Below are 13,020 nucleotides of genomic sequence, written 5' to 3' on the forward strand. Positions count from 1 at the left end.
ATCCTGCAGTTAATATTTTTAAAGGGAGGGATCCAGACCTTAACTGGAAGAATAACTTCCTATCCATTGGGGCAGTAATACTGTCCCAGTAGTTTTCTAAGATAGGACAGATTTTGACTTCCAGAAAGCGGCCAGCCATAGAATCAGATCTCGTGCCCCTCAAAAGGCTGCTATCTACCCAATCCCAGTATTGGGACTTGAGGGCTTCTTTACTCGGAAAGACTTCCCCCTGGGGATTTGTCCAAAGATTAAGAAGGCCCAGTTTGGTTAACATGGCCCTTAAATTTTTTAGCCAGTTGATCTTATGGAAATTGTCTTCCTTAATTATTGCCAGGAATCCATCTGCGTAATGCTTAATCTCTGGAGTTGTCCAAAGACGTCTCCAGTAAGAATGGGGTGCAATCGCGCTCTATCACTGATTGATCGTCTGCCTAGGTCAAGGAGCAGTGGAATTAGGGGGGTGCTCTGGGGTACACCCGTAATTCCTCTAAGAAACCTTTTTTCTGATGCCTGTAAGGTAGATAACTTTTCCCAGTCCCACAACTCTGCACCATATAGGGCCGCACCTAGAGCCTTTGCATCATACACAATAAGGACAGGCTTAATAGCTTTGGTTTTAGATTTTCTATGTTCCCCCCGCAGTGCCCCTGAGATTTGCTGATGTTTTAGTGCCGTTTTTTCCAGATGATGTGACCAGCCCAGACCATCTGCTATTTGGACCCCTAGGTATGTGAATTCCCTAACCACCTCTAGCTTGGTGTTATTCAGAAATACCCTAGGGTGGGCTTTATGGCGCGGGGAAAAGACCATTAACTTCGTCTTGCCCACATTTACTTCAAGGCCGTGCTCTTTACAAAAATCATCAAATATATTTAGGGCACGCTGTAGACCTGCAGGAGTCTTTGACATAATAAGTGTATCGTCAACGAACATCAGGATCGGGACCCTGATGCCCGCTAACGAAGGTGCATCTACACTAACATCTAACATCCTCCCCACAATCCCATTAATAAATAGTGAGAAGAGTAGGGGTGCCATTGCACAACCTTGACGGACCCCCCTTTCTACCGGGAAGTCCGATGATGACTCGCCATTCCCACCCCACTGGACCCTGGCAAAATTACATTCATGCAATCGCATGATTAGGGTAAGGAGTTCAGCTGGGATGGCTAGTTTGTGTAAGACCATCCATAGCTTACACCTTGGGACCAAATCAAAGGCTGCCCACAGGTCGACAAATGCAACATACAGGCAGCCTTTGCCAAGCAATACCGTCCTCCAGCGCAAAATGGTGAAGCGAAAAACTTGATCGATTGTACTGGTGGCCCTCCTGAATCCTGCTTGGTAGGGGAAAGAGCATTATTATCGTCCACCCAGTCCATAAGCTGATTTACAACCATTTTTCCCATAACTTTTTGTATGGTTGCAATCAAGCTTATTGGCCTGTAGTTAGCTGGGAGAGACCGATCTCCTTTTTTGTACATGGGTATGATAATGGCACCTTGCCACAGCTCAGGGACTACCCCTCCCTTGGCGATGGCGTTAGCCAATAGTAAGACATACCTCGCCCACCTTTTCATGTCATGTTTAAAGACATCCGAGGGTATCCTGTCTAACCCTGGTGCCCTCCCCCCTTGAACAGAGCAAATTGCTAGTTCTACTTCCTTAAGGGAAAACAGGTTATCAGTAGCAAAAACTGGCGATAACACCTCCCCTAACCCGTCCTCCCTTACTTCTGCATATTGTGGTCTAAAGTACTCAACCCAGGCTTTTTCAGCTACGTTATTGTCAGGCCTATCAGGGGTACCGCCTCTACCCCACTTTATAATCTTCCAAAAAAGCCTGGAGTCCTTACTACTGGAAGCCTCCTTTAGCTCTGCCCAGTGCTCTTCATCCCATTTTCTCTTTGCCTGGAAGATGCTTATATTGTAGAATTTTCTGGCTGCACTAATTGCAGCCCTATCTCTTTTTCTAATAGCATGGCCGAGCTGACCTACACTGGCGGTTAAACCACTTGGCCGCTTTAGGAAGTTTTTTACCTTTAATACTATGTGGTTTCATAAAGTGTGGTCTTAAGAGGCAAAAAAACTTATTGTGAATATCTGTAATTTCCCTGGAACCAGGGACTGTGGGTTTTGCCGCTTCCATAGAAGTAAGAGCCTTATCAACCTCATCATTGATAGTGGTCATGGATTCTTCATTTGCTAGTACACTTGGCCATTTCAGCCTTCGCATGTCGTTGGCCATTACTGGAATTTGGTCATTTCTTATGTGCATGTTTTGGGGCCCAAAACTCCACCATTTATGGGTCACACAAAGGGGATTGTGATCACTTTCCAATCTACCCTTAATGACCATATCAAGAACCCCCTGCCAGAGTGAAAGACTACATATAACATAATCTATTCTGCTCCTACTATGACCATTGTCAAAAGTGCAAATACCCTCTTTGTCCCCTGGTGTCCTCCCGTGCAGGGCTCTTAGCCCGTGCTCCAAACACATGGCATTTAGTAGCAATATGTCCTTCGTCCACCGCTTGACAGGATCTATACTAAAAAATGGTACTCCCCAAAGCGTATCCTCATCCTGACCTAGGGGATCATTTGTACTGTCAAGTGGTTCGAAGGTCCTATTTAAGTCCCCGGCTACTACTACTCTGTTACCTAGGGACTTATTTTCCAAGAAGGCGAACAAGGCCTCTAGAGTGGGAGAACTCCCCGAATTGGTACCTCTTGCATAGATGTTATACAGATCAATCACATCCCACTTTTCTGAGGACAATCTTAACATTTGTATGTCACTAAGACCCAAATCCAACACTTTAATAGAAATATCCAAGTCCTGCTTTATCCATACAGTAAGCCCTCCCATTGGCCGACCCCTAACCCCTCTAGAGGCTGGGATTGTAAAGTTTAAATACCCACGGAGGAAAACAGGGTCACAGGCCCATGTTTCTTCAAAACAACACACGTCGAACCCATTAATAAAGTCTAACCAAGTTTGTGATTCTAACTTACTACCCAGCCCAGCAATATTCCAGGATAGGAACTTCCCAGAACTAAACCCATCCTCACATACTGCATTTGCTATAGGATATGGTTGGGGATTCATTGAGCTTTCATCATTCCCGACAAGTCTCTCGATGTTCCTCGTCCTACCCCCATCCATATCATTATCGACATTTGCAGTTGGTGTGGGTAACTCCCCCTTTCCATCGTCAACACTTACTTCCCCACATCCTTCCTCCACATTCGCGATCTCATCGCCAATATTCATAACATATAGCATCACACCAGCATTTGAATCAAGTTTGTTACAATCCCCGTGTTAATTCCTGCTATTTCCTCCCTCACTAATATTCATATGATCAAGGGTTTGTCAACATCCCCAACCTAGATCTTGCCATCCAACCGGAAGATTATAGTTCGGGCCAGTAAGATGGTTTTGGCACTGTAGCAGTGGAACAGGTGGGGAAATCCTTGACCATGGAAGGTTAGAAAGACAGTTTTGCTCATTAAGCATACCAGTCAGAACACTAATAGGACGTGGGTAAAAAAAAAGTAAGATTAACAATGTCGATTCCTCCATTGTTTGTGCCCCATCCCAGTCTTGTTATCCATCCTGCCACCCTTGGATCTTGAAAGTTAACTACAATGCAGTCCCCCCCCAAACTTTTGGGAGTACAGCCTATCCAGTCTATTCTCCTCACCCCCAATATTAATCCATCCACTTCCCCTGGTAGAGGCCGGTTTACCATTAACCAGTGCATAACCTTATTTTTAAGCATCTGGAAAGTTTCTCTCTGTCCCATTGAAAGTGGTGGGACATTTGTGAGGACAACTACATAGGGAAAGGAATCTGGGGTAAGGTTCATTGGGGGTTTCTTTTGAGGTGGCTTTATCAAGGGTGGTAATGACGGTCTGGAAGCTATAGGAGCAGGGCGAGGTGCAGGTTTATTTGCTAGGGGCTGGTTACTAGTTAATGGGGCAGTTGGTGGGGCAGTACCTGTTCCAGAACGCGCACTGCTCCCTGCCCCCACAGTAAGCGAGGGTTTTAAACTAGGTGGCTGTGGTTGCACCGCAATCTGAGCTAAGGTTACAATATTAGGACAATTTTTGGCAGGGCCCGGTGGTGCTAAGTCGAGAGGCTTGGGTAGTCTCTTCCCAGCCGCACTGCCTGACTTAGGAGGCACTGGAGAATTAATTTGTTGCCTTCGTCCCTTGTCCTGCGGTACACATTGAGTATTGTTCTGGGGCTTGCTACTTTCATCTAGCCTTACTTGAGTTTTTATCAGTGCCTTTGTTGAAAAAAAATTATCTAGTGTTACCTGCTCAAAATGATCTAGCCGATCAGATAGCTTACCAATTCGTTCCTCTATTGGAAGCAAAATTGACCGTAGCAACCTTTCTAGGTCAGGAAACAGGTTGCAAAGAGGTGGCAGTGTGCCGGCCGTTGCCAAGTCAGTCACAGAAGAATTAATAATGCTAGGATCTGGGCTGTCTAATAACACAACATCCCCCTTTTGTGTAATTTCCCTACTACAGCTTGCTTCAGTGACAGCCTTACTGGGGCACATACTTCTACTTACTTTCCTACGTTTGTGTGGGGGTTTAGCTAGATAACATTTTCTAGGTGCAGTACTCCTTTTTCTTTTTGATCCTGATTTGGGTTGGGGCAGAGAAACCGGGGCAAGTAATTCTGATGTACATATTATGGGGTCAGTATGGCTCACACAAGAAGATATTGATTCAACTACAATACCCTGGTCTCCTCATTAGAGATAACATCATGACATATTTCAGCTACAACAGGCAGGTTTAATGATGATAAGGGAGCTACTATTGCCGGATAGATTTGTACTGAGCGCTTGTCTACAGGATTTTTGAGAAGTTCGATAGATAATCTATGCTCAGCACGCCTCTCTGCAAGCGTTATCTCTTTGTCGATGTCCTGGGTGGGTCGGTTAAAGTATTTGTCTAAAGGTCCAATAACTACAGACCCAGCCTCAACCGGTGAGGTCATCGGAGTGATACTACTTGGAGATACAGGCATACTTTGTGGTCACCAACCCTTTTACAGAACTTAGAATTCAACAGTTGTCTGTCGCAACACTTTTCTTGTTACAATGTATTCCGTTAGGGGAAATGTCAGAGGGCTGGCCCAGCCCGGCCTCCCTCGGCCCCGGATGGCCACAGACGGTCCTGCCCTTGTCCCGGGCTTCTCCCGGCGCACTCCCGCGCAGCGGTAAAGACAACTCCTAATAAGAGGAAGGAGGTGCTTAAGGGGCAGGGCAAACAGGGAGCGTGTCCAGGTGCAGGTGATGATAGCAGCACAGGGACTCCTGGGCAATGGAGTCCCTGTCCCTCACCTGGCGCTCGCAGCCCTGCTCTTCCCAGTTCCAGCCCGCAGGATCCAAAGTTCAAGTCTTTAGAAAAACGAGGCGCCCAGGCACACGGGCGAAATGGGACCCGCGCAGCGGGTACCGCGAGGTCTTAACAAAAAGCACACAGTCCTGGAAGCACAAACGGCACACAGAGGGCTCTCCCGCTCAATAATCAGCAAGTGTCTCCCCGGAGAGATGCATACTGGGGGATGTTGGTGTAGAGTGATTCCACATCCAGCGTACACATGGTGCTGGATGTGGGATCAAAGGGGTAGTCTTCAATGAGATTGATCATGGCCATGCTGTCTTTTATGTAACATGGAGTATCAGGGACAAAATGTGTAGTAAAGAGGTCATAGAACCATTATAGTTGTCTCCATTGGTATCTTTACCGGCGATATCACTTAAGTATTAGGGTAAGCTTCACCAGAGCATTGATTTGGGGAGTTACAGTAGCATCCCTTCCCTGTTTAGGTAGCCTCCTCAAAGATATCAGACCTCCCCCGCTGGTTATTTTCAACCTAGTGCAATTTTCACCCTAATTCAAATGAAAGAACATTTGCCTCTGCAGCATTGCCAGTCTCAAACCTGTGTGCAACCTCTTTGGTGAAGTGAGGTGTTGGCTCCCCGGTACTACGGTTCCACGTACCACACTGTCGCTGCCACTTACTGATGAGTTCTAAGGCCTGCCATAAATCAAGATCCATTTTTCTCCTGTTCTGCTCATAAGCCTAATGGTGGATGAATTGTTTCGAAGCACAAAACATATGAAATTCATCTGCTAAGAAGTTTCACATGCACAGCAAAATTGCCAGTGTTATACAAATGTGTTTCACTGTGCAAATGTCCGCAGTTATCGTTGATTTCACCGTTTTTTTTAGACAAACTAGAGTGTTCTAGACAATGCAGAACACCAGAGATCATCCAGTGCACCTCCTCAGTATCCCCTTGTTCCTCCCTGTGTTTCTTCAAAGGGCTGAGAGTTTTGAATAGCTCATGCTTCTTATGGTTCTCTTATGCAGCAGAAGTTGGACAGGCCTACAATGGTGCCAGATCAATCTGTATGATGACAAAAACAAATTAATAATTACTTGAATCTGAAATAATAAACTAAATTAATCGGAATAAAACATTGTCAGTTTAAAACAAAATGCATTTTAATACTATACCTTGTATGGGCTGGTTAAATCTCTAATCCTTAATGTTGTAAGGTAACTGCTGTACAAACATATTCTTATCCCCATCTCTGATCAAAATTGTAGGAAACCGGAGAGTTAGACAAAGGGGAGTGAAGCCTCATTCTTGATGTGAGCTATGGCTGAGCTTCCACAGAAAGACAAACATAGAAATGCCTTCCTCAAATTATAGGAATGTGGGGCATGAACAGTACCATAACAACATTATTATGCTGAAGAAATAAATAAGTTAACATTCACAAACCTATTTAGTTAAGAACAGTGAGGTTTAATGATTACAAATTTAAAAAATGGCAAAAATTGTTAGTAGAGATCAGGAGTTAGGAATCTATTATAAAATGTATCTATTATAAAATGTATAATATAAAAATAAGAATACCAATGAGGCATACATGAAGAGGAAATGATGTCCAAATGCGGCTTGGTGGACCAGGTACTAGACACTCATCATGGCTGAGTGCCAATGGACCAATTTTGGCAAGACTTAGTAGTTTACCATGGAAAAATGTTTCAGCATGGTACTTAGCTGTTTTTTGTAAGTCTAAACCTCCAATTGGACACTGTGAGAAACTATGACAAAAGGACTCCATATGGTTGGATATGCTGGTTCCATGGTCTGGTCTTGCCTTAATAATGCATAAAATTTAGCCATCCCTTCATGATGCTGCTTATTATAGAAAGTTATGCATTCTAAAGTATATTAAAAAAAATACTGTTCATTCAACTAACTTCTGCATATCAGTGAAAACCAAGGGGAATATCAGCAAGGGCCGTAGTTACATTTATTGCCGCTTTAGCGTTTTACCGTTTTTGGATGAAAAGCAGTGATCATTTTAACACCCTATTAGCAAGGACACACTAACGCGTGAATCCATGCTTCTTCCCCTTTCCCTTAACGCCCAGCTTTGCATCTCTAATGAGATGCACAGTAGGGTAGGCGTTCCTCCCCAGGATAACTGGCTACTGTTGAATAATTAATTACGCGCCGTTGGTGGCAAAAATTTAGTGTGAGTTTATGGGCAGAATCAAACGACAAGAAGGCAAAGCAGCTGCTATTTTTGTCACTTGTGCTTTTGCACTAATTTTTCGAGGATGCATTTGCGCCAGCATATTGTGCCAAGTGCCAGTTTTCATTTTAAGTAATTAAGTGCAATTTTGTGTAACTTTTCTGAAATGTTGCACAAAAGTAAAAGCAAGCACATTTCACACACCTCTATTCTTGACGGGTGCCCACTAAAACCCAACACTAAGGGCCTCATTTATGAAAAATGACGCATTGCTGCGTGAAAGCAGCGATGCGTCACTTCTCAGTGCGCACTCCTTGCGACATTCCTGATGCATCATATTTAATGTGTGACGCATCATGTCGAAAGGAGTTACAGATTCGTCAGTATTTCTGATGTATATCTGTAAGGGCAAAAGTGACGCATTGCTGGAGTGTGTCACAAAAGTGACGCAAATCCAGCAATGCGTCCTTTCACATGGGGCAAGCCCCATCTGAAAGGGCCTGCGTCAGTCTTACACCTGCTGTGAGGCAGGCGCAAGATTTTGACGCAACGGCGTCCTAAAAGTGACACAGTGAAATCTCATAGATTTCACTGCGTCACTTCTACGACCCTTCCTTGTGTCAATATGCCACCCTTGCATACATTATACCTGGCACAGGTATATGTGGAGCAGGGGTTTACAAAGTGGCGCATCTACCTAGATGCGTCACTTTGTAAATATGGCGCAACAAGGCGCATTTTTTATGCCACTGGTGCATCACAAAAAGTGATGCACCTGCGGCGTGAAAGTGACGCACGGCCTCATAAATGAGGCCCAAGAGTGGGCACTATGAGACCTGTCTTCCTGGGGTCTTACTCAGAGATCTAATATCTCCACAAAAAAACAGAACCCCTAATTTCCTCGCCAACTAAGTAGGTAACTATTATTCAAAAGAATACTCTTTTCTCCATGTTTAGAGTGCCAGAAAATACACTCTGCAAACTATTCCATGGTGTATAATAATGTCGTAGAGTCATAATATGGTTAACATGGCACCCCTTGTGTGTTAAAAGGATTCATCTTTCAGTCTGCATTATATCTTTAATCAAGGGGAGATTTACGCACACAACTTAAAAGACTCTGTGGATTACTTAAATCCACAAAAAACAAGCAGTGATGGAAAAGCTGATTTTCATTAATTTTTCAAATGAAACTTGACATGAAGCAGTCATGCGCTTGTCTGGTGCATATAGTTTATTGCATTCACTTCCCTTCCAGCCTGTACAACACTCAGCCATCGGTAATCACATCACCATCCGACTGTCCCTACTGGATCCCCATAACCTCTAGGTTCCATCCGATGACACCGTGTGGTTAAAGGAACAGTAGGTTAGGTAAGTACAGGCCATAACACATCTCTCCCCTATAAATAAAAACATATATACGAATAATATAAAATGTGAGTAAGTATAAACAAAACAAATGAAAGTAAAAATTAATGAAAGAGAATAAAATAGTATGAATGCCTTAACCTCTTAGCAGCTATGGAACGTCCAGCTCCAGTGCTGAACGTTCCATTGCGCAGGTGAGGTTTGAACGTCCAACGGCCGACGGCAGCACTCCTGAGGTAGTGGTGCCGTCGGCCGTTGGAATAGGCGCAGCACCTAAGAGGTTACCATAATGATAATCCACATCACATTGGTTACAATGACAATAATATCAATATATACTAAATAACAAGATAACGAGAAAAAATGATCAGCAAATACCTGGAAAATTTCTTACTGGTAAATTCATATTATCCTTTAGCATGCAACGTCAGGTGGGCGTGTGCGAAGTACATCCGGGGGCCGTCCGATCTGCGCACGCGTCAGATTCAGCTGCACCCCGCAGAATGTCAATTCTTCCTTGACAATAAAAAACGGCCTTACCTCATCAGAAATGGCTCTATAGTTAGGCCAACTTCCAACAACCTAATTAGCCACCAGTTTACGAGTCCCATCTTTGTCAGTCTCCAAATCCCATTCCACCTTACTGAGGGCTGATGCTTTAATCCACAATAAAGGAATTTCCACCTCTGAGACAGTACAATTTTCCAAAGGCAACCTAGACAGACAATCAGCCAGGATATTTCTTTTACCTGAAAAATACTCTACTTGGAAATTGAATTCCTAAGACTCTCCACCTGTTGCATAATCCAAGGAGTGGTGTTTTCAACACTCCTACAAGCAAGCATTTGGACCAGGGGCCTATGATCACTCAACACCACTTTCTCTTCACCCTCAAACATTTGGGACAGGACCACTCCACTCCGTGGAGAAGTTTGGCTCAATAGTTAGAGCAGGCAGACCTCAATGCAGAGCTCTGGCCAGGGACCAGGGTTCGATTCCTACCCTGGCGGGTTTCGGGCTCATTAATTCCCCTGACCGGATATTCTGGCCTCAGTGCCTATTCTGATCATGGGTCCCACGCTGCAACTCTGGGCAAGAGTTTGCTTAGTCTCCACAACAGCCTCCACAACGGCCCCCACAATGCGAGGGATGCCTGGTCTTCACCATGGGGGTGCCCAGGAGTGGACACTTCACAGGAAAAGCCAGGAAGGGTTCCCTTGCGGTATTCGTACAAGCACCGGGAAACCCACTGCCGGTAGCTGTGCGCTATACAAGTACAAAAACATTTACATTTACTCCAAGGCCCCTCATACTATCAACCTTGGTGTGTGCAATGTATTCCCCCTCATTTCAAACTAGTCTAAGATAGGCTTGCTCGCAATTCTTTTTTTGACCACCGTAAATTTGTAATTTGTAATTTATATTTATATAGCGCATTATCACCAACGGTCTCTAAGCGCTTGCTTTGTGAACCCGTCCTGGTTTTTCCCTGTGAGATAACCCGTACTGGGCACCCCCAAGGTGAAAGCCAGGCATCCCGCCGCGGGGGCCATAGTGGAGATTAAGCAAGCTATTGCCCGGAGTTGCACAGTGTGTACCCGTGATTCGAGCAGGCACCGAAGCGAGAATTATCGAGTCCGTGGACATTTTGGTATATGTAAGAGGGGGATCCCCGCAAGGAAACGTGTTGTGAGCAACACACACGAACAGCAACACTTATTTACATTTATACAACTATATAAACCACAATCAGAGCAATTGAGAGCAGTATTGTCATTTATTTTACAATACCCAGTATCAATCATTTAACAGTACATTCTCAATGCTTTTTGAAAGGCCCCAAAGAGGGGAGGGAGAAGAGGGTGAAGGAAGGGGGTGTGCTCAGGGCAGTGTAAAGTCAAAGAAGAATAAACAAAATCACAATGAAAACTATCATAAACGATATGAACATATGAATCAGAACAAATCTAACACAAAAGCCTAAATAATTAAGGCATCCATTTCAGGAGTATTACACTAAAGGCCTTCAACGGTCACATATGAAACATTAAAGATGATTAGAGGGCATGTGCCGGAGGTCCGCATCAAAGAACAAGAGCCGTCGACGTTTTGACCCCTGGCCGTAGGCTACGTTTGGTACTTTAACGGGGTCTTCATCAGGACAAGTGCAGGAGAAGGAAGGGGCAAGGTAGAAGGGGCGACAATATCTGTGAAATTAAAACAATAGACCAGGTCGCTAATTTAAGATCGTCATCCTATTAGACAGAATTCAATTACACTAACAGGGATTTACCATGGGCTCAGGGCCTGATGGGCCTCCAAGCGTGGGACATTAGAGTAGGACCAACCATTAGTCTTGGTCAAACTCGGCGATTTGGATTCGCTAAAACACAGAGGAATAACATAGCTTTTGGAACGAGTGGAACTTCAGGAGACTGAAATTGCTAAAAAGAAGAACTCCACTCACATGAGTTGTCAACCAATCAGCCGATTGGTGGAGGTTTCTTGATACACTTTCCCAGTAGGTAATTAACACGGGGGAGGAAGGTGCAAGGGAGTATGCACCAGCTGTGAATAGAATGTTAAAAAATGATTAAGTCGGGTGCTGCTTGTATCAGACCTAAGTGGTTACTGGTCGTGCCATGCAGTTACTTACATTAAAATTAAAACGAGCAACCTTAAAGGCCACTATCGGTCTTTTCACTCAGAACTTTTCTCTGCTTCAAACTTTCAGAGTGAGTAGTCGCTGGAAATAGACTCCGCCCAGAACTCCGCATAGCTGTCTTGCGGAGTTGCCTCGGACAAGCATTGACTGCAGTGGCATCATCGAGGGCCTGTAAGTACCATGCGCCTCCCCTATAACGAGCGACTTATACCCAGTCACACCATGACATGAGTATTCCCAATTTTGACATCCGATGGTTTTTCTACTTCGTAGGATCCCTTCTCGGCGAAAATCAACAACCACGGTTCCCGCCTAAACTCCGCGAAGCAATTATGCGGATTTGGCGATGATGCTCAACTGATGGTAGCAGCCCTCATAAATATTGTGTAAGTCTGCTGTATAATAACCCTCTAACTTCCTCTTTCCAAAAACTCTGAGAAAGATACTAATTTAGTATCTGAGGTGTAAGCTCCCTTTTTAAATCTCCCCGTTAAGGTTTCTACTCCACTGAGATTGACAGAACGGTTGAGCTATTCTGGCCCTTGATGTAATCTGATGTGACTCGTAGATAGACCGACACCAAGTTAAGGAGGATCGACTCTCAGACTAACTTTCACACTGGAGGTACGTACGTGGTTAAGAATGTCCCTAAGTATACAGTTAGGTTAATCAAGTGATTTGAGGGAGCCGTTTGCAACTTGTACCTATTTCTCATTTGCAGCGACTACTCACTCTGAAAGTTTGAAGCAGAGAAAAGTTCAGAGTGAAAAGACCGACAGTGGCCTTTAAGGTTGCTCGTTTTAATTTTAATGTAAGTAACTGCATGGCACGACCAGTAACCACTTAGGTCTGATACAAGCAGCACCCGACTTAATCATTTTTTAACATTCTATTCACAGCTGGTGCATACTCCCTTGCACCTTCCTCCCCCGTGTTAATTACCTACTGGGAAAGTGTATCAAGAAACCTCCACCAATCGGCTGATTGGTTGACAACTCATGTGAGTGGAGTTCTTCTTTTTAGCAATTTCAGTCTCCTGAAGTTCCACTCGTTCCAAAAGCTATGTTATTCCTCTGTGTTTTAGCGAATCCAAATCGCCGAGTTTGACCAAGACTAATGGTTGGTCCTACTCTAATGTCCCACGCTTGGAGGCCCATCAGGCCCTGAGCCCATGGTAAATCCCTGTTAGTGTAATTGAATTCTGTCTAATAGGATGACGATCTTAAAATAGCGACCTGATCTATTGTTTTAATTTCACAGATATTGTCGCCCCTTCTACCTTGCCCCTTCCTTCTCCTGCACTTGTCCTGATGAAGACCCCGTTAAAGGACCAAACGTAGCCTACGGCCAGGGGTCGAAACGTCGACGGCTCTTGTTCTTTGATGCGGACCTCCGGCA

This window comes from Lissotriton vulgaris, chromosome 5 (assembly GCF_964263255.1).
Source record: "Lissotriton vulgaris chromosome 5, aLisVul1.2, whole genome shotgun sequence".
NCBI lineage: Eukaryota > Metazoa > Chordata > Amphibia > Caudata > Salamandridae > Lissotriton > Lissotriton vulgaris.